The 24,910-nt window shown below is 41.1% G+C and overlaps 1 protein-coding gene and 1 pseudogene across 4 annotated transcripts in view; one reads left to right on the top strand and one right to left on the bottom strand.

Annotated features, from left to right (window-relative positions):
- The window catches only part of FARS2 (phenylalanyl-tRNA synthetase 2, mitochondrial), a 581,172-nt gene that overhangs the window by 521,301 nt on the left and 34,961 nt on the right, over positions 1-24,910 (bottom strand). The gene's annotated exons all lie outside the window — the stretch shown is intronic.
- Positions 4,941-8,163, top strand: LOC308515476 (GA-binding protein subunit beta-1-like; annotated as a pseudogene). The gene is made up of 4 exons: positions 4,941-4,961; positions 5,224-5,910; positions 6,096-6,230; positions 8,107-8,163. The product of its transcript is annotated as a GA-binding protein subunit beta-1-like (transcript).

Here is a 24,910-nt window from a genome sequence, read left to right as displayed (position 1 = left end):
ATGAATACAAGGTCTGCCTACTGACCTAATGGTAGCCCCATTTAAACACCAAGTTCTCTGGCAACAGGGACATGTCCTCCTTGGTGATCCACACATCCCCAACAGGAAGCACCAGGCAGAAGCTCCTTAAAAAGGCCTGTGTCTTCCTTGTTCAACACTGATCTCCAACACTTACAGCACTTGCACATGTCAGGCACTCAAATTTTTATTCGAGTCCAGGTTAGGCCCCTTCAAACTGATAAATCAATAGTTGGCACTGTGGTATAAGAGATGGTTCTTTAAGAAATAACAGCCTAGAAGAAAAAGCCTCACACTTTATAGCACATCCTGGGAATAACCCTACTTTTTAAAACCCTCTTCAATGAGCACATTCCAGCAGCTATAGAAATGAGCTAAATCTTTAAGTTTTGATATTCCCTTGGTTCTTCCTGCTGTCTTACTCAAATATTCTGTATCACTGTTAATGTATTTCTAGGCTGGCAATATTGTCCTCAAATGTCAAGCAGTAAGTCCTCGGATAATAAAGACAATTCCCAGTCTACTTCTGAAACACACACAAAAACTACACAAAAATAAGCTGTGAGACTTACTACAGATTAATAGTAAGTAAAGCTCAGAAGAAATTCTTACTGAAATTTTTATACTTTAATTTCTGGGGGGAAAATGAGTGCTATGAATGAAGCTGCCATCCTTTTGAATTAAAGGAGCATTCAGAAGGATTACAGCTTCATTCATAATCTAAATTGCTTCCAAAAGATGGTCCCAAGTTATTTGCTTGTTTCTAATTATCCACAAGATTCAGACATTGCACACATCTAAAAAGCTCATTAAAAGTCAAAGAGTTTTATGTACCTAAATTGGGGATTGTGGATAAATATATGTGTACTGCATAAACCCATAAATATTCAGAAGATCCTATGATGTATGGAAAGTTATTTAAACTAACTTTACCCCAAAACAAATCTACAGTAGGTAAATTCATGAGGAGGAGCAGAGTTTGCCTCCACAAAATAGTCCTCTTTAGGATACTGATATTTAAAGCTGGTTATTTTTAAGAAACAAAAATCGGGAAGAACTGTTAATCTTCCTCTAGTTAAAAGAATTTAGATAGAGGACCTGCTCCAGAAATGGAGCTATTGTAGATAACTAAATTTTAATGTGAACTAAGTGTGGCAAACAGAGTAGCAAGTCTACCTGCAAAATCTCTACCCTGTGCATATGGGTCATAATGAGAGTTTTACTAGGATTATGATTATGGCACATAAACACTCAAATCATACCATAGCTAACAATGAACATTCTTCCTTTGAAGTTAAACACACACACACACACACACACACACATATTTATATTCAAACGTGGAGATAACACAAAGCTGTAACTTTGCATGGAATTGAATCTTGATGCTGCACGATCTCTTTGTACTCAGTACAAATGTCTAGGCTTTCATTGTGCTGGACTCCAGTCTGACCATTGCATCAAGGTCACAATCTCTAAACATTTCTATGTATCTATAAGAGAGGGAAAATGTGGGCATATATTAAAAACAACAACACTCCAAATATATACATCTGTTGAGAGCCTGGGGGATGGGCAAAACAAGTGCCCCAAATTCTCCCAACAAAGTGTAGTGGAAAGAACACTAGGTCAGTAACCTAGAGACCCAGATCTGAGTTCCCAATCATCAGCCACTACCTGTGTAACCTTAGGGAAGACACTCTTAATGGGCTCAGTTTCTTCATTTGTCAAAAAAGAATATCCCATTAGATCAGCGGTTCTCAACCTGTGGGTCGCGACCCCTTTGGCGGTCGAACGACCCTTTCACAGGGGTCGCCTAAGACCATCCTGCATATCAGATATTTACATTACGATTCATAACAGTAGCAAAATTACAGTTATGAGGTAGCAACGAAAATAATTTTATGGTTGGGGGTCACAACATGAGGAACTGTATTTAAAGGGCCGGAAGGTTGAGAACCACTCCATTAGATGATCTGGGAGGTAATATATATGAGTCAAGAGTCTTTTCTGGCATTACCTCTTCTAAATTTCTCAGGTGAAATTTCCTCTTTTTCTACCCCTGTGAAGCCTGCTTTAGGTTTTACACATGAGCGCAAGAATTGTGGGATCCTATTATTTACCCACAGGGCTTTGATAGAACACCTGGGACCAGGAGGATAAAGTATGACTTTTCCTCATTCATTCATTCCTTCATTCAGAAGACACAAAACCACCATTTACATAATACACAAAACAATGTGCCAACCACTTTAGGAGACAGGTAAAAAAATTATTTTAAAATAATAAATAAATAAAAGGTACAGTCCTTACTTTAAAGTACTTGACATATTACAATCCAATGGGCTATATAAAAAAATTGATGAAAATTGCAATGGCAAAGATCTAGAATTGCTAATTAATCAGTACTGTTCCCACTGAGCCTAGATGGGACATCAAAATCCTTCTTGACACAAGCACTCCATTCAGCAGGTAAGATTATTTTTGCTGCAGAGGTTAGGCATGCTGAGCAGAGGCCCAGGTTTCCTTTCCAGTGCTTCCAGCCTGCCTGTCCTAACAACCTCCTCCATCCCCATTCCTCTCCAAAACATTATGTATTCATGAGAAGTAGAAGGGCACTAAGAACTAGGTCACAATGTCTGAATGCTCTCATAAATTCATGTTTGCCAACTTTTAAAAATTTCAAAGTCCAGGGAAATAGTAAATATATATAACTTGTTTTATTTCATTTCTATCACACTGCTATATGAAACACTGAAATGGATGACTACTATATTGGCATTGTATATTCCTATTAGCAAAAATAATGCAGAGTATCATTGAGGTTTAAATCAATACACATATGAACAAGCCAATTTGCAAACACACATACACCCCTTCTGGACGCCTCTTACTGTGAGAGGCTGCATCCCTAACCCTAGCTGGCCATCTGCAAAACAATGACTTACTTAATGAGAGCATTATAAATTGGTTTCACTTCTATGGAAAGCAATCAGGCAATGTTTTAAAAGCCATAAAATTTTTCATACTCTTTGACCTGGTAATGACACACCTGGGATTCTATCATAAGAAACTAATTCAATATATAGAAATAGCTACATGCACAAAGATATGCTTCCCAATATTATTTACTAGAGGCCCGGTGCACAAAAATTTGTGCACTCGGGTGGGGGGGGGGGGTCCCTCAGCCCAGCCTGAGCCGTCTCGCAGTCTGGGACCCCTCAGGAGATAACAACCTGCTGGCTTAGGCCCGCTCCCGGGTGGCAGAGGGCAGGCCCAATCCCTAGTTGCAGCCCCTGGTCAGGCTCAGAGCAGGGCCAATTGGGGAGTTGGGGCGCCGGACCCTGTCATGCACAGAGCAGGGCGGATCGGGAGGTTGTGATGCCACCCTCAGTCACGCTCAGGGTAGGGCTGATTGGGGGGTTGGGGCACCACCCCGTCACACTCAAGGCAGGGTCTATGGGGAGGTTGCGGCGCCACCCCGTCACGCACAGAGCAGGGCCAATCAGGGGGTTGTGGCTCCGTACCCTGTCACGCACAGAGCAGGGCCCATCAGGGGGGTTGGGGCTCTGTACCCTGCCACGCACAGAGCAGGGCCCATCAGGGAGTTGGGGAGCCGCCCTCTATCACCCACAGGGCAGGGAGGATCAGGGGGTTGGGGTGCCACCACTGTCACACTCAGGGCAGGGCCGATGGGGAGGTTATGGCTCTACCCCGTCACACACAGAGCAGGGCCCGTGGGGGGGGGGGGGGGGGGTTGGGGCGCTGCACCCTGTCACACACAGAGCAGGGCCCATCAGGGGGTTGAGGAGCTCCCCCCGTCACTCACAGAGTAGGGCCGATAGAGGAGTTGGGGCACCGACCCATCACACACAGAGCAGGGCGGATCAGGGGGTTGGGGCGCCGCCCTCTATCACCCACAGAGCAGGGCCGATCAGGGGGTTGGGGCGCCGCAGCCTGTCACACACAGAGCCGCAGGGTGATCAGGGGGTTGGGGAGCTCCCCCGTATCAGGCACAGAGCAGGGCTGATCAGGAGGTTGGGGTGCCTTCCCCTGTCACGAACAGAGCAGGACTGATAGGGAGGTTGGGGCCCCGCCCCCTGTCACACACAGAGCCGCAGGGCGATCAGGGGGTTTGGGCACTGCCCCCCGTCACGCTGATCCTGGTGCCAGGAGGCCTCTCGGCTCTGCTGATCCCGGTGCTGGGAGGTCTCGCGGCTCCACTGATCCCGGTGCTGGGAGGCATATTACCCTTTTACTATATAGGATAGAGGCCTGGTGCATAGGTGGGGCTGGCTGGTTTGCCCTGAAGGGTGTCCTGGATCAGGGTGGGGGTCTCCACTGGGGTGCCTGGCCAGCCTGGGTGAGGGGATGATGGCTGTTTGCAGCTGGTCACACACCCTTCAGGGTGGGGGTCCCCACTGGGGTGCCTGGCCAGTCTGGGTGAGGGGCTGAGGGCTGTTTTCAGGCGGGAGGGTGACTGAAGCTCCCAACTGCTCCTTTTTTTCTTTTCCTTTTTTATTCTGGGCCAGCTTTAGCTCTGGCTCCAGCTCTGAGGCCTCTGCTGCTGAAAGCAGGTATCTGGTTTATGTTCTATAATCGAACCAATGTATAACTCCAGCTCTGAGATCCTGGCCGGCTGAAAGCAGGTTTCTGGAGTTTTGTTTAGCTTCTATATTTGTTACAATGTTTCAAACTGCAAGCTCAGAGGCCGGCAAAGCAGGCGGGGAATGTTGGAGTCCTCCGTCACTGAAGCAAGCAAGCCTCCTGTTCACTTCCAGCTGCCTGGCTGCCAGCCGCCATCTTGGCTGGCAGTTAATCTGCATATCTCCCTGATTTGTCAATGGGAAGGGTTAGCAGTCGTACGCTAATTACCATGTTTCTCTTTTATTAGATAGGATAATTGTGAAAAGTTGGTAGCAATGTACATGTCAACAACAGAGGTAAATAATAGGATAGCATCACAACAGAATGTTATACAACCATTAAAATGGTAATGATGGGAGCTGCTGGGAGGCAGACCACTCACACACGCACACGGGGGACTTTTCCGTGGGGATTTTGGACGCCGACCAGACACGGCATTTTCGGAAAATAGCACCCTGTGCAGCTGAAGCGTTGTGTGTGTAGCTGGGCCACGTCAGCTTGGCCAGTACAGAGCACCTTGAATCAGCTCCCTTCCCACTGCTCCCCGCGCTCCCAAAGCTTTTCCAGATAGTCCTGGTAGATTTGAGAAAGAAGCTTTTAGAAGCGGCACGAGCAGATCAAGATGATGAAGTTCGTATTCTGATGGCAAATGGATTTTACTAGACTGGCTGGGAACTTCTCCACTTCACCTGGCAGCACATTATGGCCATTATTCCACCACAGAAGTACTACTTTGAGCTGGTGTAAGTAGGGATGCCAGAACCAAAGTGGACTGAATGCCCTTACATATGTCAGCTCCTGAGGGCCATGCCAGCATAGCAGAGGTTTTGCTTCAGCATGGTGCTGATGTCAGTGCTAAGAACATGTTAAAGATGACAGTTCTACATTGGGCCACAGAACACAACCATCAAGATGTGGTGGAGCTTTTAAACAAATATGGTGCTGATGTACATACACATGCTGAGTAAATTTTGTAAAACTGCATTTGATATTTCAGTAGACAATGGGAATGAAGATTTAGCAGAGATATTACAGATTGCTATGCAGAATCAAATCAACACAAACCCGACACTGTGACGACACATGCTGGAACACGTTTATTATTGGACCTGGAGGGGTGGTGAACCGAATGATGAAACAGGTGTGTCCGCTGTTCAGTTTGGAAACTCCTCTACGTCAGTATTAACTACATTAGCTGCCTTAGCTGAAGCATATGCTCCCTTGTCCAATTCTTCAGAAACTCCAGTAGTGACTACGGAGTAAATAGTTACTGCAGAATCAGTGGATGGTGCAATTCAGCAAGTTGTTAGTTCAGGGGGTCAACAAGTCATCACAATAGTAACGGATGGAATCCAGCTTGGAAATTTGCACTCCATTTCAACCAGTGGAATAGGCCAGCCCATCACTGTGACCATGCCAAAGGACAGCAAGTATTAACAGTACCAGCAACGGACATTGCTGAAGAAATTGTTATAAGTGAAGAACCACCAGCTAAGAGACAAAGTATCGAAATAATTGAAAACCGGGTGGAATCTGCAGAAATAGAAGTAAAGAGTCTTTTACCGGTGTGTTTTGCTTCAGTCATCCAAAATAAATTCAATTTGCTTTTATTTTGTCTTTTATATTTATTACTGACAGTGTTGTTTTGATACAGAAAGCATATAGTATTATTTTGCTTAATTTTTGCCTTATTCATATAGCAAGCCCTCAATAAATGTTGAATGAATAAAAAAATAAATAAAATGGTAATGATGGAGATTATGTAGCAATAAGGGAAAATACAAATATAAAACAACAGGAAAACTATGTAAAAATCATTGGAGAAAAGTTTAAAACCTGATAATCTTTGTTTTAGGATAGTGAAGGGGGTGTTTTTCTCTTCCTATTTCTTATCTTTTTGTAATAAAGTATTGATACTTGTATCACTAAAAAACAACCTTTAAAAAAATGGAATGCAAGCCCTTGATCATAAGGATCAAGAGGACAGCACAGCCAGCCGCCTGACTCAAGGAGGATTGCATGGGGGTGCTGGGACCCTGTGCACAGAACAGCTTCATGAAGAGCCCCCTGGAGGAGCTGCATACTTGTCAATGTCAATGATTGCCAAAAAATGAGCAGTGCCCATCTGCTAACCCCAGTCAATTACCTCCTTTACGAGCATCCTGAGGCAGAGAATTCTCCAGGCTCACCACACATGCTGTCAGCTTAGTTATCTGTTTAAGAGATTTATATAGGGTCACACGGGGCTATAAGATAACTTATTTAAAATAAATGAGCTCAGATTTTCACATTGTAGCAATGAGAAATGTCTGTGGCAAGAAGTGCAATACTCATAAAGATCTGGGGAAGAAAGCAGAAACCACCTTTCACTTCTGGTGAAGACAGGAGTGTGTCTGGTGTTGCTACACACATGTGTGTCTAAGAAACAGGAGGCAAAGTGAGAGCAGGGCTGGCATCTTCTGGGCTGACTCTGGGAAAAAGGATGCAAATCAGGAAGAGTGTTCAATCCTAACAAACATTAATCATCAGATGGAAACTGATTTAAACTTGGGGCTACTTAACCCTACATGCCATATCAGCTCTGTGGCCAACCTGGAAAATACTCAAAACTTTTCCACATAAATTAATGGTAATTGCTTCTTTGCTTTACACCATTTTGGCATATGAAAGGTTTCATGGAACAACCCTACTTTCAGATAACAGGATCACGGTGGAAACCTGTACAACAAACAAGGGCAAAGTTTTTAAATTTTTACACCTAAACACTCATTTTAAAAACAAAATCAAAGCAAGAATATCTGTTTCCCTAAACTCCAAATCTCATCTCCAAACTATGATGAACTTTACACCAAATAGTCTTAAAGCCACAGTCCAACACAGGGAGGACAATGCCAGACCCATTACTGTCTTTTTAAACAAACTCCCAGGGCCCAGGAGAGACTAAGACAAATCATTCCTCTAAACCAAAGAATCCTCACATTGACTATGGTTTACTCAAAACAGCCAGATTTCCTGGAGCAATGATATGGCCAAGTATTTAAATGCATAAGAGGGCAAGTGCTAGAGGTGGTGAGGGTATAAGCAAGAAGCCTTCAGGAACTACAGAAATTGCAGCTCAAACATCATCAGTCTCCAGTCTATAAAATGAAACTACCATTAGAAATCAGAGAGTGTCCTGGAGTTTTCATTGAAACCTAGGAGCAAATAGTTGTCTTTCCTCTATCTCTAAATTCAAGGCTCTACAAAGTAAATGAGCTCTGTGCTCTACAGCAACCAGCACTAAATTACATGAGTATTTAGACATACTCCATAAGGATAGGAAAATAATTTTATACCACAAATAAACAAAATAGGAGAAATTCCCTTGGTATTTGAGGAATATATTCCAGCAATCCCACTAATAAAGACATGCTGAGAACAGACATTTCTGTATCTTTGTAGTGGCAAAAATCTAAAAAGCCCAAAGAACAAGACACTCAAGAGAATTTGGAGCAATGATCCTATACCTTGACACCATGAACATCAGAATTATCTGTGAAGCTTTTAAAAAATCCCAGTATCCAGGGCACACACCATCAGTTACATCAGAATCTCTGGAATTGGGCCTCCGTTCCATTCCTTTTTCAAGCTCCCCAGGTAGATTTCAGTGTACATCCAAGGTTGGAAACCACTAAATTAGAGATTATTCTCAAGATACTTTGCAGATCAGAGTTCATCTTAGCATAATTGTGGGCCCTTGATATGCTAGGATCAGGAGTCTTTCTCTATAACTAACATCCAGCTATGATAGTGTGCTATATGAGCTATTCTCCTCACACTGGGAAAGGAGCTAGGGCGCATGAACACCCAGAACCCCCTCTTAAAATGCAGCTTAGAAGAGGTCACTGACCCACATGGTCTGCTCAGATGAGCGGGCTCAAGGAGGCCCCTCAATCTGTATTTTCAGTGGCACCTCCCTGGAAAAATGTAAGAAGCGCTAGAGACAAACTGCAACATGAACTGACACATGGGCCCAGCCGAACCAGCATTGCCCAGATATAGCACTATTTTCAGAATGCCACAAAGCCACCTGATGCCCAGTCTTTGAGAGAGAATACATACCCTTTTAGCAAAATATACACAGGGATTAAAGGAATAGGTACATTTCCTAGCTATTGCTCCTCTGTTAATAAAGCTGGTAAATTTACTTTATTGAATTTTTTTTTTAAAGTCCTCAATGTTTACCATTGAAAACCCTCAATTTAAATCCAGCTATAGATAGTTTTGCTTGCTTTTATTTGAAACTCTGGCAGAGGTAGGTAGCAAATGTATTATAAACTCCACGAGAATCAATTTGGATTTATTCAAAACATTTAAAAGCAAAATTTATCCAAAAAATTTAAATTTTTTAAAAAATCAAATAAATTGCATGGATTTTAAATACATTTTAAGTAACAGAAGAGTTTAAAACATAAATTTAGAAAAGCAAAAAAAACCCAAAATTAATATTTTTCTACAAAATATGGCATTGTTTTTCAAGAGCACTTTTAACAAACAAACAAAACAAAAAAACAGAAAGGAAGACCAATTATTAAATCTAAGAGTGCTTGACTACATGAACTCTGAAGGCAGGCTGCCTGGATTTGAATCCAAGTTCCAACACTGTATTAGGCATAGTGTCCCTATGCTTCATCTTAACACCTCTATATCAAAGGTTCTAGAGCAGGGGTGGGCAAACTTTTTGACTAGAGGGCCACAATGGGTTCTTAAACTGGACCGGAGGGCCAGAACAAAAGCATGGATGGAGTGTTTGTGTGAACTAATATAAATTCAAAGTAAACATCATTACATAAAAGGGTACGGTCTTCTTTTTTTTTTAGTTTTATTCATTTCAAATGGCCGGATCCGGCTCGCGGGCCGTAGTTTGCCCACGGCTGTTCTAGAGTCAGACTGTAGGGTTCAAATTCATATCGGCACATGGTAGTTATGTGAGCTCATTTAACTTCTCTGAACCTCTTCCTTCTCTGTAACATTGAAATAAGAGTAGTAACTACCTTCTACCTGGAGAAATTGGAATCCTGGTACACTGCTGATGGAAATGTAAAATGGTGCAGCCACTGTAGAAAACAGTATGGCAGTTCCTAAAAATATTAAACATAGAATTAGCATATACTACATATACCCAAAAGAATTGAAATCAGGAACTCAACCATATTTATATAGCATATTGTAAGAATGCAATATACATGAAAGTGCATAGCAACATATGTATTCCCAATTGCCAAAAGGGAAACACAACCAGTGCCCATTGACATATAAATGAATAAACTGTGGTATATGCATACAATAGAATATTATTCATTCTTAAAAAGGTCGGAAATTTTGACACGTACTACAACATGGATGAATCTTAAGGACATTATTGCAGTGAAATAAGCCAGTCTCAGAAGGGCAAACACTGTATGATTCCACTCATATGAGGTACTTAAAGTAGTCAAATTCATACAGACACAAAATAGAATGGTGGTTGCCAAGGGCTGGAGGAGGAAGGAATGGGGAGTTAGTGTTTAATGAACACAAAGTTTTAGTGGGGGAAATTAAAACGTTTTTAAATGAATGGTAGTGATACTTTACACAACAAAGTAAATATAGTTAATGCCACTGCATTACACACATAAATATGTTTAAGAAAGTAACTTTTATGTCTTGTACACTTTACAAAATAAAAATAAATAATAATAGTCCCTACCTCGTAGAGTTGTTGTAAGGGTTAAATAGTTCTTATGTATTTAGAGTTCCCAGCACAGAGTAACCTTCCCAAAACATTAGCTAGTATCTTATTTTCCTGCCTTTGTAGTTCCTTCCAGTCCTTGGCTTCCTTCTAGTATAAATGCTCCTTCATTGGGACAGAAATTCCACTGTAATTGCATAAAGATGAAGAAACTACCTAATTTTTGCAGAGTCTTCGCACATTGAGCTGTAATTACCACATTTTTTTAAAACAGTGATTTTATTGCCTTTATTTGCTAAATGGTTTCTTAATAATTTTGCCTCAAAAATGGGTTCACAGGCTAATCTATCATATAGGTCTGAAGGAAGTCCCCCTGCTCATTCATAAATACTCTTTCACTTTTTATCACAACTAAGACTATTTTACTTCTTTGATCATTTTTTGAAAACCTTTTATAAAAATTTCCAACCATACCCAAAAGTACAGAGCTCAACTAGCTTGGATGCACCCAACTTGATAACCAACTTGAACTTTTCTGATTCTAATACTCTACCTTCCATCCCCCCAAAAAATTAGAATAAAAATACCGTAAGAGGTATCACTAAAGTAATAATGTCCATCTCTAACAATCATCATCATCACTGTTTTTCTTGTACTTTTAGAAGTTCTTTTTTATTTTATTTATTTTTTTTAAATATATTTTATTGATTTTTTACAGAGAGGAAGGGAGAGAGAGATAGAGAGTTAGAAACATCGATGAGAGAGAAACATCGATCAGCTGCCTCCTGCACATCTCCTACTGGGGATATGCCCGCAACCCAGGTACATGCCCTTGACCGGAATGAACCTGGGACCTTTCAGTCCGCAAGCCGACGCTCTATCCACTGAGCCAAACCAGTTTCGGCTAGAAGTTCTTTTTTAATATCTTAACTTCCTTTCAATTTTTCCTTTGAAAGTACAAATAATTTCTATATCTACCATGTCAACATCATTGTAAGAATATAATATACTGGTACATGAAAGTGCATGTCTGGCATGTATTAGGTTCCTGAGAAATATTAATTCCCCAGAGACTACCACCTCACCTTACTCTCCAAGACAACAGACACCCTGCCCACACACATACACAAACGACATAACCTTCTCCATTCTTTGTCCCTTCCTTCCTAAACACTGGTCTTTACTTACTTCCTGTCGCTTCTGTCTCCTAATAGGGGATCCCAAACACAAATGCCTGATCATAAATCCAGTCACCTAGAAGACCCCACATAAAAGAACAAATATAAAAAGTAGATAAACTGAATTGATAACTGTTTTCAATACTTAAGGTATCAGTCCCTATATTAAAAATCAAATATATACTTAATCTAGTGCCTGTATATTATGTTATTTAACAGAAAAATCAGGCTAGATACTACATTGCAAAATGTCACAAACAAATTCCTATGCAGGTCATTCCTGTGTGTGCACGTGCACATTTATATGTTAAATATGAAACACTTTTTGATGATGTGAGAAGTTTTATATGCTGATGAGATTCACTTCCTTGTAATACTTTTCGCCACTGGCAAACCTAACACCTCTAATTTGTTTTAAAGGAATTCTAATCACCCAATCAATCATACTCTTGACCTTCAGCCTTCACAGTAACTTCACTGTGGTCAAAATTGGTTCTAAAAATTCATGCTGCAATAGTTCTGTTGTTCTCAAGCTCCAAAATGCCAATGACAAGAATATAATTTGAGCGAACCCTCTGGTAGAAGGAAAAAACAACACAGTAAGTTTCTAATTCATCTTCTACCAAGGTTCTTTAAATAAAAGTGAATATCTATGATATTATTAAGTAACAGTTTCTCCTCCACTAGGGTTTAAAGATTTAAAAATCATCGAAGTTTTGTCCAGCTGGTGTGGATCGGTGGTTGAGCATCGACCTATGAATCAGGAGGTCGTGGTTCAATTCCTGGTCAGGGCACATGCCCAGGTTGCGGGCTTAATCCCCAGAAGGAGGCATGCAAGAGCAAGAGGCAGCGGATGGGTGAGTCTCTCTAATCACTGATGTTTCTATCTCTCTTTCCCTTTCCCTTCTTTAAAATCAATACAAATACTGTGTGTGTGTGTGTGTGTGTGTGTGTGTAATTTTACTCATCAAAGTTTCTCTTTGCCACAAAATGGCATGGTTCACTTTGGCTTTAAATAACCTATCATTCTTTATGCAATGATATAAAATGACCACATAATAACCCTTCCAATTCATACCTCAACCCCTCCTAGCACACACTTAATCTTAACTGCACTAGCATCCTACTTCAGTGTAACAGAGAGCTGTCTTCTTGCCTAAGCCAACAATTTATGACTCATTCACTTCAGAATACAAAACTGCTCAAATGTATCCTACTAAAACAAAAAGCACTCCCTCTCTTGAAGACCCCGTGCAGCCACAGAGCCCTCTGTATTGCCTCATCTCTATATTTCTCAAGAAGTCACTGAGGCTTAAACATCAAACACTTCTTGTCTTGATTTTCTTATCCTTTCACTACTCTAACCAATGAATTCTAGGTTCTGCTATACCACTCCCCTGGAAATATTTTCAATGGTGTCACCGAAGGCCTTCCATTTACTCAATCCACTGGCCACTTTTCAGCACTTACCTTACTTAAACTCTGTGTAGTGTTGGATACTATTAATCACATTCTCTTCAAAACTGTCTTCCCTCTGTTTTTATGTCCTCTCTTCTGGCCTTCCTCACACCTCTCTGAATATTCCTACTTAGCCTCCTTCAAGTCCCACATCCTCCAACATCCCTGATGGGTCAGTGACCACAGAGTTCCATCCTTGGCTCTTTACTCTTCTCCCTTTACTATATACCAGTGGTTCTCAACCTGTGGGTCGCAACCCCTTTGGGGGTCGAGCGACCCTTTCACAGGTGTCGCCTAAATACATCCTGCATATCAAATACTTACATTACGATTCATAACAGTAGCAAAATTACACTTATGAAGTAGCAACAAAAATAATTTTATGGTTGGGGGTCACCACAACATAAGGAACTGTATTACAGGGTCACGGCATTAGGAAGGTTGAGAACCACTGCTATATATCCTTGCTTGGTCCCCTCTACTTGTGAATATAATTGACTTCAATTACCAATTATATGCCATGGTCTTTCTCTATTATTTCCAATTACTGTCTCTGCTTTGGTGAACCTCGGGCACATTAAACTCAACATATCTAAAATCTAATACTACCTCACACATTCACTACACAGGTGGATGCTACCACTACCTAATTACTCAATCCAGAAAACTGGAAGGCATCCTTTCCTACCCCCTCTTTTATTCTTCAAATTCAATCAGTTTCCAGGCCCTATTGTCTAAATCCCAAATCTCTAGGATTTGTGCCTCCCTTTCCATCTCCTCCACTGCTGCTACTTCAGGCTTGATCGTTTCTCACCTAGATTTCCAAAATAGAACACAAATGCAGTTCTCTTTCTCCAATGAACACATCTAGCTCTGACTAGCTCTCCAGACTACAGTCAAAATGACCTAAAATTCAAGTTTTATAAGGTCATTTTCTGCTTAAAACTCATCTAAAATCTTGTATCTTTGTAATTTATTTCCTGAATATCTAACCTACCTCATGATTCCCCATCAGCACCTCCCTAAAAACATCAGCCATGCAGAAGCACATGTTCATGCAAACATAGCTCCCTCAGTCCAAGAAAATGCTCTCATTCTCTTTGCTTGGTTAACTCCTAAGCATCCTGACAATCCCCCTGAGAAAACCTTCTCTGGCTCAACTTGTCCATGTTAAATAACTCTCCATTCTGTTCCCACAGCAATGTGTTTTATCAAAGCACTCATCACAGCACCTGTTTACTTATCTAGCACTGATCATCCAAGTTAGTTTTTTGTTATATTTGTTGACTTATGGGTCTCTCCCACTATAATATGCACTATTTGGAAGAAAGAAATGTATCTTATTAGGCTTTACATGTACAATAACCACATATTTGCAAAATTGCCAAATTATGTTCATAAGAAAGGCTTATTTGTTAAAAAATATATTCAATATGTAATTCTAAGAATAAAAAATGATAGACAAATCATTAAATATCAGTACCAGAGATAAGAAATGTTATGTTTCATAATCAAGACCTCAGATTTTATTTTCTTACAAATTATATAAGTCAAAAGGTCGACAGTGCAGAGCCTTCCATTTAAACAGCCAAATCTTGATCTGTTTGGGCCTGCTAAACTCCACTGGCCTTTCCCTGATGACTCCCGAGACTCCGTCCCACCACAAAGGTGTGCAAGCACCCAGTGGGAGGCAGTTGATTTGGTATACCCTGGGACATTTGCTGAATGGCCTCAGACCCAGCACTGGCACTGAGTTTGAACCTGTATTGATCTACTGAACACCACTCGTCCCTACCTAGTGACTCACTGAAAACCTACATCTTGCAAATGGAGTATTGCCTGGGGCTCTTTCAATGACGGCCTAACAGCCAGCAGGCAAAGGCAAGTGGAGGTAGATTTCAGTGTTCCTTAGGACTTTTGCAGACCTGCCCCCAGACCCAGTGCTGGTAAAAGCAAACCTTGGTGCACAGTCTGATCCTTCTTGTGCATACCCAGGCACAGAAGAGGCAGCCCAAACTGTGGATCGCTTTGTAGCTCTAAACAGGTTGCCCAGGGCCAGTCACAGGCAGCATCTGACATTGGCCTGCGCCAGAGTACCTCCCAAGAGGCCTCAGAACCAACACCCAAGGATATGTTTATTAATTTTAGACAGAAAAGTATCAGTGTGAGAGAGAAACATTGATTGGTTGCCTCCCATGCGCAGCCCAACCAGGGATTGAATCCACAAGCTGGGTATGTGCCCTGACCAGAATCAAATCCATAACCTTATAGTGTACAGGACAACGCTCCAACCAATTGAGCCACCCAGCCAGGTCTGTCCTTGTACATTTAAACGTAAGTAGAATACCTATATCTATTAGTAAAAGTTATTATAATGTAAGGGAAAAGCAATATTACATATGGACCCCATATAGATAATTTTAAAGTGTACAACTTTAAAATACTAGTTTTAGTTTCTGTGGAAGAGATCAAACATACTAGAGGTTTAAGTCTATAATAACAGTCCATGAATCCATCTGAACTCTCCCTACGAGAAGCTCAAAGAATTATAGGTATATATATATATGAGTTACCACAGCCCCATGACTACATCCCACAGATCTACTGAACAGAAATGTTCCTAAGGACTAGAACTTAGCTGTGTGTTTTTTGCTTTTTTTTGGGGGGGGGGGTAGGGGGGGTCTACCTATAAGCTTGAACTCTGGGGTGATCTCCTCCATCAGTTTTATCCCATTTCGTTTATGTTTCCCTTCCCTACATATGCCAGCTAAAGTGGTTTGAGGCCTTCAGCACCCACTATTTTACCTATCTCAGGAAATTTTCCCTAATGTCCATTGAGGATGTGATTGCAAAATTATGTGTTCCTTTTAGGGAAGCCCTAATATGCCCATTCTGTGGCTGCCTTCTAAGCATCTATGCCAATGTAAGTCTCTCATGGGGCTGCATCTCCTGTTCCATTCCTTAGTCTTCTGAATACAGTGATGCACCCACAGCAACAAACAGCAAGTCATTTGGTGAAGATAACACTTCCCTTCAAATTCCCAAAATTTCCAAAACGCATTAAATGACTAAAAAGCCATTTTGAATCCTTAAGTTTAGATGTGCTTATTTTTGCAGTTTGTCCAGTGTTAACAATGATATTATACTGATAAGTTAGGAGGTATTAAAAATATTAAGTAACTGTTCCTGATTAGTTTTGCCTTTATCAGTGGAGAGTGCTAATAAGTTTGGAATACCAAGCACATGACAACACATATTCAAGAAATCAATTTTATCTCCTGTCACTTAAAAGTAATTTTCTAGAGTTATTGGTTTCTTCTAAATGAGAGAGATGATCTTTCTCAGGGTGAGCATGTAAGGTTAGTAATGGCTAGGAGCAGTGACTAAATTGGATGGTTCAAATCCTTAACAAGAAGTGTCTACCACTTGCCAATATAAAGCAATTATGCATTTAGTTACATCGGGGTCCTTCTAAAAGAGGTGATCCCTGTAGACACATAGAAATTGGTATTATATATTGGTTTGAACAATGACTATGGAATTTCATGGAATGAAAACATTCATCATCAAACTCATATAAACAGAAAGGAGAGTGCTCGCTTTGGCAGCACATATACTAAAATTGGAACGATACAGAGAAGATTAGCATAGCTCCTGGGCAAGGATGACACGCAAATTCGTGAAGCGTTCCATATTTAAAAATAAATAAATAAATAAACAAACAAACAAACAGAAAGGAGAATAGTGGTTACCATGGCCAGAGGGAGTGAAGAATGAAGAGTTACTGCTCAATGGATACTGAATTTGAGATAAGAAAAAAGTTCTGAGAATGGAGAGTAAAGATGGTAGTACAACAGTGTAAATGTCCTAATACCACTAAACTATACACTTAAAAATGGTTAAAATGGTAAATTTTATAAGTATATTTTACCACAATTTTAAAAATCCATCATGAAACATAACTTTTAAACATTTTCTAGACAATGTTCTAGAAACGGATTTTAGTGAATTTTGCAGCTGTCTCATTAAGCCTGAAATACCAAGCAAAGCATTTAACTGACACACAAATCTATCCCAAAGAAGAATTTAGACAACAGTCTATATATTTTTATAGGCAGTTCTTCTCCTTCTGAGCTACCTGCCTTTTGGTCATTTCATTTCTTGAAGCACCAATTTCTGGGTGAGCAGGTATAGAAAGAACAATTAATTTTGTAACTACTTAGCAGAGGAAAATGGACTTACATGAGGTTTCTGAATTACTAAATTTTAGCTGTGTTTTTCCATGCCACTATTAACATGGGTGATGAACACATTTTCATCACAAGTCAAGCAGTTTCCATTTGAAGGCAGGTTGTCATTATTCCTGCCCAAGAAAACAAGTCATACAGACTTCCAGCAGCAATATACAGGGGCTGGGCTGGCAGCAAACTGGGCAGATAATCCTTTTCCCAGAACATGCAGTGGGCACCACTGGCCCAGGTACTGACCCAGACAGTTTACAGGTGAGGGACTGAAAACATCCCAGCCTTCAAAAGACAGGATGAGGGGAAACTCCAAACACAGAACTCCCTCAGTGCCTCTGCGGCTCGGGAACTCTTGAACGCCTTTGCCAGCAATGTGTCCCACTTATATATACCTTGGCATTCTACTGGGTTTTCTTCTTCTTCACATAGCCTTTTCCACACCAGCTGCTTTCTAATAGCAGGTTTCTGGTTGTGTTCATTAGAGCTCAGTTTCCCTTTCTACAGGAGCTACACAAATCAACTGAAGGACACACCCCAAAACCCCTGAACAGAGCTGAGAAAGGAGGGCAGTGAGCTAGTGTTAGGACATTTGTCCTCTGGTGCACACACAGCCTCCTAAGGGTGGCTGGAAGACATCATCTATCTTCCTCTCCTTAGTGGGAGCCAAACCATGTAATTTCCATCCTGCTCCATCTCTTTCAAAGAGAGAAAAATAGAACCTCTGCTGCCGGAAAGAGCTGAAATGCTTGGTAATAAAAAAAGGCTGCATTCCCATACCAAGTTAATGAAGAGTCAAATGTGAAAATTATGCTTCTCACATCAGGCTTTGGTTGTTTAGTCTTAATGAGAAAAAAAAAAAAAGCCCAGTGAGGTTGAGTAGTTATGGAAGATAATGTTAAGAAATGTATTTTAAATCCACACATCATAACAACCACTGGGTAGAGACATTTCTGCCCAAACATATTTCACTAATTAAACTAAACTTCTTTCAAATCAAGTATGCCATTAATACTATCACTTTTAGTAAATTACCTTATAAAAATGCTTCATTTTACTATATTTTGAAGAAAGCATAAGCCTCTGGTATTAGGATACCATGTGAATTTAACAAAACAAAAATTAAAAAAGAAAAAAAAATTAAAGCCTATATTCCTTCAGACCTCATTCATTGATGGCAATAATACCAAGCCCTCTGTGCACACCCTCTTTTTCTCAGAAAATGAACGCAGAGTATCTTAGCTCAAGTAGCTGTAAAAAAAATACCATAGAGTTGGTGGCTTTTAAATAACAAACATTTACCGTCCACATTCTGGAGGCTGGAAAGTCCAAAATCAAAGTGCTGTCAGATTTGGTGCCAGGTGAGGACCCACTTCCTGCTTCACAGACAGCAGTCTTTACACTGTGTCCTCACATGGTGAAAGAGAGGAGAAAGCCTCCTGGTTCATAGACTGCAGTTTTCAAATTGTGTCCTGACATGGTGAAAGGGAGAAGAAAGCTCCCAGTGTCCCTTTTATGAGTACACTAATCCTATTCATGAGGGCCCCATCCTCATAACCTAATCACTTCCCTATCCAGTGGTCAGCAAACTCATTAGTCAACAGAGCCAAATATCAACAGTAAAATGATTGAAGTTTCTTTTGAGAGCCAAATTTTTTAAACTTAAACTATATAGGTAGGTACATTGTTATTCACTTAATTAGGGTACTCCTAAGGCTTAGGAAAAGCCACACTCAAGGGGCCAAGGAGCCGCAAGTGGCTCTCGAGCCGCAGTTTGCCGACCATGGCATACTATCACATTGGAGGTTAGAATCTAAACATGTGAATTTCCCAGGGAGGGAGATTGGGGGAGACAAACATTCAATTTATGACACAGAGTAATGAGAATATGTTCTTAATCTTCACACCGTCCCTAGGGGTAAAGGGAGCATAGATTATTTAGGTTCTGTTTTGGCTGAAGAGAGTTAAGTAGAAAAGGTAATCTGATCACAGATCACAGAGGCTGGGGTGGAGCCCTGATGAACTCTAACCTTCTGGTGCTGAGTTCAGTACTTCACTCGTTTCAGGATCATACTGTAAGAGTTGAAAAATAACAACAATCAATGGCTTTATTTGAAGTTATAATTTAGATTAATTATTGATAAATTATAACTTTAAGAAGAAAATATTTTAAAAGAATAAGATTTTAAGCCAAATAGAGCAGGTTATAAGATACCATCTCACATGTACCCACTCTATTCAATACTTCCCTCATTTATTATGTAGAGATATCCACAATGAGCTAGGCAGATAAATATATCTTAAAATGAGAGGTCCAAGAATGAAAATTGACAATGTATGTTGGGATTTTATTGAAAAAAATATTTGAATAAAGCTGAGCAAGGAAAAACACCAATATGCTTCCACATTTTGAAAAAATTACAACACACAAAGAGTCAATAAAAACAGAAGTCCTTCGCTGTTACAAATAAAAAAATAGTATTTACAACATACACACACACACACACACATACACACACACACACACACAATTTGGAATCAGTATCCATTTTCTTTTCCTCAAAAAAGTAATTGAAAAGTACAGTCATTCTAAAACCTCTGGGTCAATTCAGTCTTAAAAGCAAATTATTTCGCAATTCTAAGCTGCCACTTTATTTAATGTTTTAGTTTAAGCCTTTCAAAGAGTCAAATATCTGCATGTGACAGGTACCATTTAATGTGACAAAGATATTGGGAAACAGCCCCTGCCTACAAATGCAAAAAGCTTTAAGTAACATTAAATTAAACCCAGTACCTGTGCATTTATCCTTATCTGCAATCACCATTTCATCAATGAATATGGAAAAGTAAAGTTAACTACAGAGTAGGTTCTGTATGAATTAGGCTTAAATTTCTCCTTATCACACCGTATTGAGGTTGACTCAGGAGTGTACTGAGCCTGCATTTGAGAAGCACAGGCACATTTTATTTGAAGGAATCAGAATAATATGTATTTGTTATAGAGACAGGATAGATAGGCAGAGATCTTCCCAGGTTGGCCCAATCCCATGGGGAGTGCCTGGACAAACAAACACCTCCTGCTCCCGATTTAAGTCTTTTCTGCTCCACCAGCCAGTCACTCGATTACATTTGACCTGCATGCCCCACTTCAAATCTCCTAAAAACAGCCTGTTTGGTTTTTTGTGAGTCTTTGTTTTAAAATTTGTACACATGGGCCTGTGCTTATGTGGGGGAATAAAGTCACTCTGATCTAGAGAGCAGCTTGAATTCTGGAATACTACTTTAAAAGAAATGAAACTGATTTGCAAATATTTCTTGTGCATTTAGAAGAGTGCTGGGAACACAAAAGAGTAAGGAAAAGTCTTTGCCTTCAAAAGATTTCAGAAGGCCAGCCTTGCAAGATCCCAAAATTACCTAAAGGCAATTACTGTGCCTTTATCAGTCACACATCTTTTTTTAAAATATATTTTTATTTATTTCAGAGAGGAAGGAAGAGATAACCATCGATGATGAGGGAGAATCACTTGATTGTCTGCCTCCTGCACGCCCCACAACTCAGGCATGTGCCCTGACCAGTAATCACACCGAGTCAGTCACAGATCTTGGAGGCAGCAATAGTGCCAGTGGTTCTCCATCATGAACACTAGAATTACCTGAGAAGCTATTAAAAATATTTGTGTCAAGGTACCACCATCAGAGAATTGTATTTGATCGCTGAGAAAGAACCCTGACATTAGTAGTTGCATAAGCTCCCAGTGATTCTAACGTGCAGCCATAATCAAAACCTACTGCTCTGGACAGTGCAGAAATTCATACCACTGCTAAGGCTAAGAGTTCTCAAACTGGTTCTAAAACTGTCAAGGGCTGTTCAAATCAGCCTTGGATTTCATAAAATAGCTGGCATTCTACCCATACATTTTTTTCTTTATGTTCCAAAATATTATTTATATCATCTGGACTTGAACTAACATGTAACCCTGAGGAGGCTATAAGAACCTTTAGATAACCATTTTATAAATTACCTAGACTGTCCCATAAAATCACTTTTATTACAAACTAGTGGGCCTGTGCATGAATCCATGCACGCATAGCTCTCTGCCGCTTGCCTCAGCTGACTGCCTTGTCCACCACCACTTGTAGCTCTCCAAAGCACTTAGCTCGCTGCCCCACCCTCCTGCGGTTCGGTTGTTACGTGAAGGCGTCCCAGACCAATTTGCATTTTACCCTATTATAAGTACAGATACTTCTTCATATGAAAATCTCATTTGTACTTAATAACTGAATTAGTCAAAATGTTACTTAATAAAAACATGATTTTGCAAAAATAGAAAAATGAAATACTGACCATTTTCAAGACTCCTGAAATTATCCTCATACCTTTCATGAAAGTTTTGCTAATACAAGCTCTGATAAGATAAATGCAGGCCTGTGTATATGCAAAACTAGGTTTTGTTTTATAGATTTGCTGTTAGGGTTTGAAATAGTAATGCACATATGTCACAAAAGACTGGTTAAATGGGATAGCAAGAAGTCTTGGTGTAACATTAACTGTCACATATTTCACGATTATAGGTAGGATCAATTCTAAAATCTGCGTAAGGGAGGAAAAGTTCAAGGACAGGACTTATTTTCCCTTAAGTGACGGTTCTCCCTTGTAAAAGGGGCTTACCAAGGGAAAGTATGAACACATCTAGCACAAAATCATCTGAGCTGTTCCTGGAGGATCTGGATATGCAGATGACAATTATTCTTCCTCATTGTATTTACATCATCAAACTAAAGTCAGGGCCTCCCCATAGCAATGCTGATAACAGCACACACCTGAACAAGCTCAGAAAACATGAATGGATACCTTCTGCTATTTTAGTCAGCTATCTGATTTGGGCCTGATGACAATGGTCCTCAATCCTGGTGGCACATTTGAAACTGATAGAGTTGGCAGTTAGGCAATGAACAGAGCAGGAACGATAGGCCCAGTATGAAATGTCACCAGGACAGAAAGGCCTGGGTGCCTAGCAATAGCCAAAACTAGAGAAAGCAACTATTATAGGCTAGGACCTTATCCCTAGGGTAACGTTCCCTCCCTTAGCATGTAGCTAGTAATTTAGACCTCCTTAGAGGAGGAACGGGGGGGGGGGGGGGGGGGGGCGGTGGCAAGAGAATAGCCTCATATGACTCCCATACAAACCCTGAACACCCTCCCGTAAGCATTAAGCCCTCAGGATAATGAAGTTCTGACCCCATCAAATAATCTTAGGAACAAAGCCTAGGGTCTGTTCACCACAGAAATGGAGTTCTGGTCACACCAAAGATAACACCTAGGCCTCAGTTGTGTTTCAGTTTCAGGCCCAGAAAAGCAGGAAAACCAGACAAAATGATAACAGATTGATATCAGAACCAGAAGCAATGACTAATGACCCCCTACCCCAATGCCAAACAATTAATAGAGACATGATCCTGAAAGGACACACCTGGAAAGCTGATGAATGTTCTATTCAGATCCTCCCCTGAGGCAAGGAACCCAGTGTGCACATGCTCGCTCGCGCTCTCTCTCTCTAGAGCCATGGTCAGCAAACCACAGCTCACGAGCCACATGCAGCTCTTTGGCCCCTTGAGTGTGGATCTTCCACAAAATACCGCCACACTCAAGGGGCCAAAGAGCCGCATGTAGCTCGCGAGCTGCAGTTTGCCGGGCTGCAAGTTTGCCGACCACTGCTCTAGAGCACACCCACAACTCCCTTCTCAAGCACATACCTTTGTTTTCTTTCTCCTAAGCTCCAAGGGTCCTTCTTTTGCTTCTGTAACTTGTTTCCTGAGTCCACACAGCCCAGCTGGTTCACTTCTTCTGTGATTTATTTAGAATCACCATAGACACTTGACTAGGGAGATGCCTACATTCCACGTTCCACATTGCAAGCTGTGAAAGAGAGTAGAACAGGCTCCAACCATTCTAACCATTTTTTAATGATTTCAGAGAGGAAGGGAGAGGGAGAGAGAGATAGAAACATCAGTGATGAGAGGGAATCATTGATTCCCTGCCTCTGCATGCCTCACACTGGGAATCAAGCCTGCAACCGGGCATATGCCCTGACTGGGAATTGAACCGTGACTTCCTGGTTTATAGGTCAACACTCAATAACTGAGCCATGCCAGCCAGGCTATACATATATTTTTTTTTTAGAGAGAGAGAGAGAGAGAGAGAGAGAGAGAGAGAGAGAGAGAGAGAGAGAGAGAGAGAGAAACATTGATCAGCTGCCTCTCACATGTACCCTGGTGGAGAAGGGAGAGTGAAGGAATCCTGGAGCATCTCCTTGTGCTGACCTGGCTCAGGAGCCCAACTGGAAGTCCACCCAAGATGGTGATGGGGATCTGGCAGTGTGAGGAGCAGGACTGCCAATGGCCAAGAGGATGAGCTTAGGGCAGTGATGGCAAACCTTTTGAGGTTTGGGTCTTAGGCAGTGATGGCAAACCTTTTGAGGTTTGGGTAGTAGGGTCTTTGGCTCTGAATTCTTTTTTAGGTGAACTGAAGAATCGAGGTCTAACACCACCACTAACAAAACCCCTGAGACTTTTTAACGATGTTATTGCTGGACCCCATGCCCAGAGTTTATGATTGACTTTATATGAGTGAAACTAGAATATTGGTGTGTTTTTTTAAGGTTCTTAGGTATGTCCTAGCTAGTGTGGCTCAGTTGATTGGTGCATCATCCTGTACACCAAAGGGTCTTGGGTTCAATTCCTGGTCAGGGCATAAAACCAGGTTGCAGGTTTGATCCCCAGTTAGGGTACATGTGAGAGGCAGCTGATCAATGTTTCTCTCTCTCTCTCTCTCTCGCTCTAAAAAAATATATGTATAGCCTGGCTGGCATGGCTCAGTTATTGAGTGTTGACCTATAAACCAGGAAGTCACGGTTCAATTCCCAGTCAGGGCATATGCCCGGGTTGCAGGCTTGATTCCCAGTGTGAGGCATGCAGAGGCAGGGAATCAATGATTCCCTCTCATCACTGATGTTTCTATCTCTCTCTCCCTCTCCCTTCCTCTCTGAAATCATTAAAAAATATATAAATATGTATATGTATATATAAAATAAAGGTTTTTATTTGTGATGAAGGGATCTGTTCCTGAATAAGATGAAGCTAATGCTGTTAGGAAGGAGCCTATGGAGTACTGGAGATGGCTGCACACAAAACAAGCCCACCATAGAGACTTCAAAATATTATTTTTGTTTCAAGAAAAATATTTCTAAAGCCAACAGACACACTGGAGCCAAGTCCGATTTATGACCTCAGATGGCTCTGCCCCTTCCACCCAATCACCAAAGGCACTTGACTAGGGAGATGCCTACATTCCACGTTCCACATTGCAAGCTGTGAAAGAGAGTAGAACAGGCTCCAACCATTCTAACCTGGTGGAGAAGGGAGAGTGAAGGAATCCTGGAGCATCTCCCTGTGCTCAGGAGCCCAACTGGAAGTCCACCCAAGATGGTGATGGGGATCTGGCAGTGTGAGGAGCAGGTCTGCCAATGGCCAAGAGGATGAGCTTAGGGCAGTGATGGCAAACCTTTTGAGCTCAGCGTGTCAGCATTTTGAAAAACCCTAACTTAACTCTGGTGCCGTGTCACATACAGAAATTTTCTGATATTTGCAACCATAGTAAA

This window comes from Myotis nattereri (genome assembly GCF_964212035.1).
Source record: "Myotis nattereri genome assembly, chromosome: 3".
NCBI classification, from domain to species: domain Eukaryota; kingdom Metazoa; phylum Chordata; class Mammalia; order Chiroptera; family Vespertilionidae; genus Myotis; species Myotis nattereri.
The sequence above is the reverse complement of the archived record's forward strand: the minus strand, read 5'-3'. Positions and strand labels throughout refer to the sequence as shown.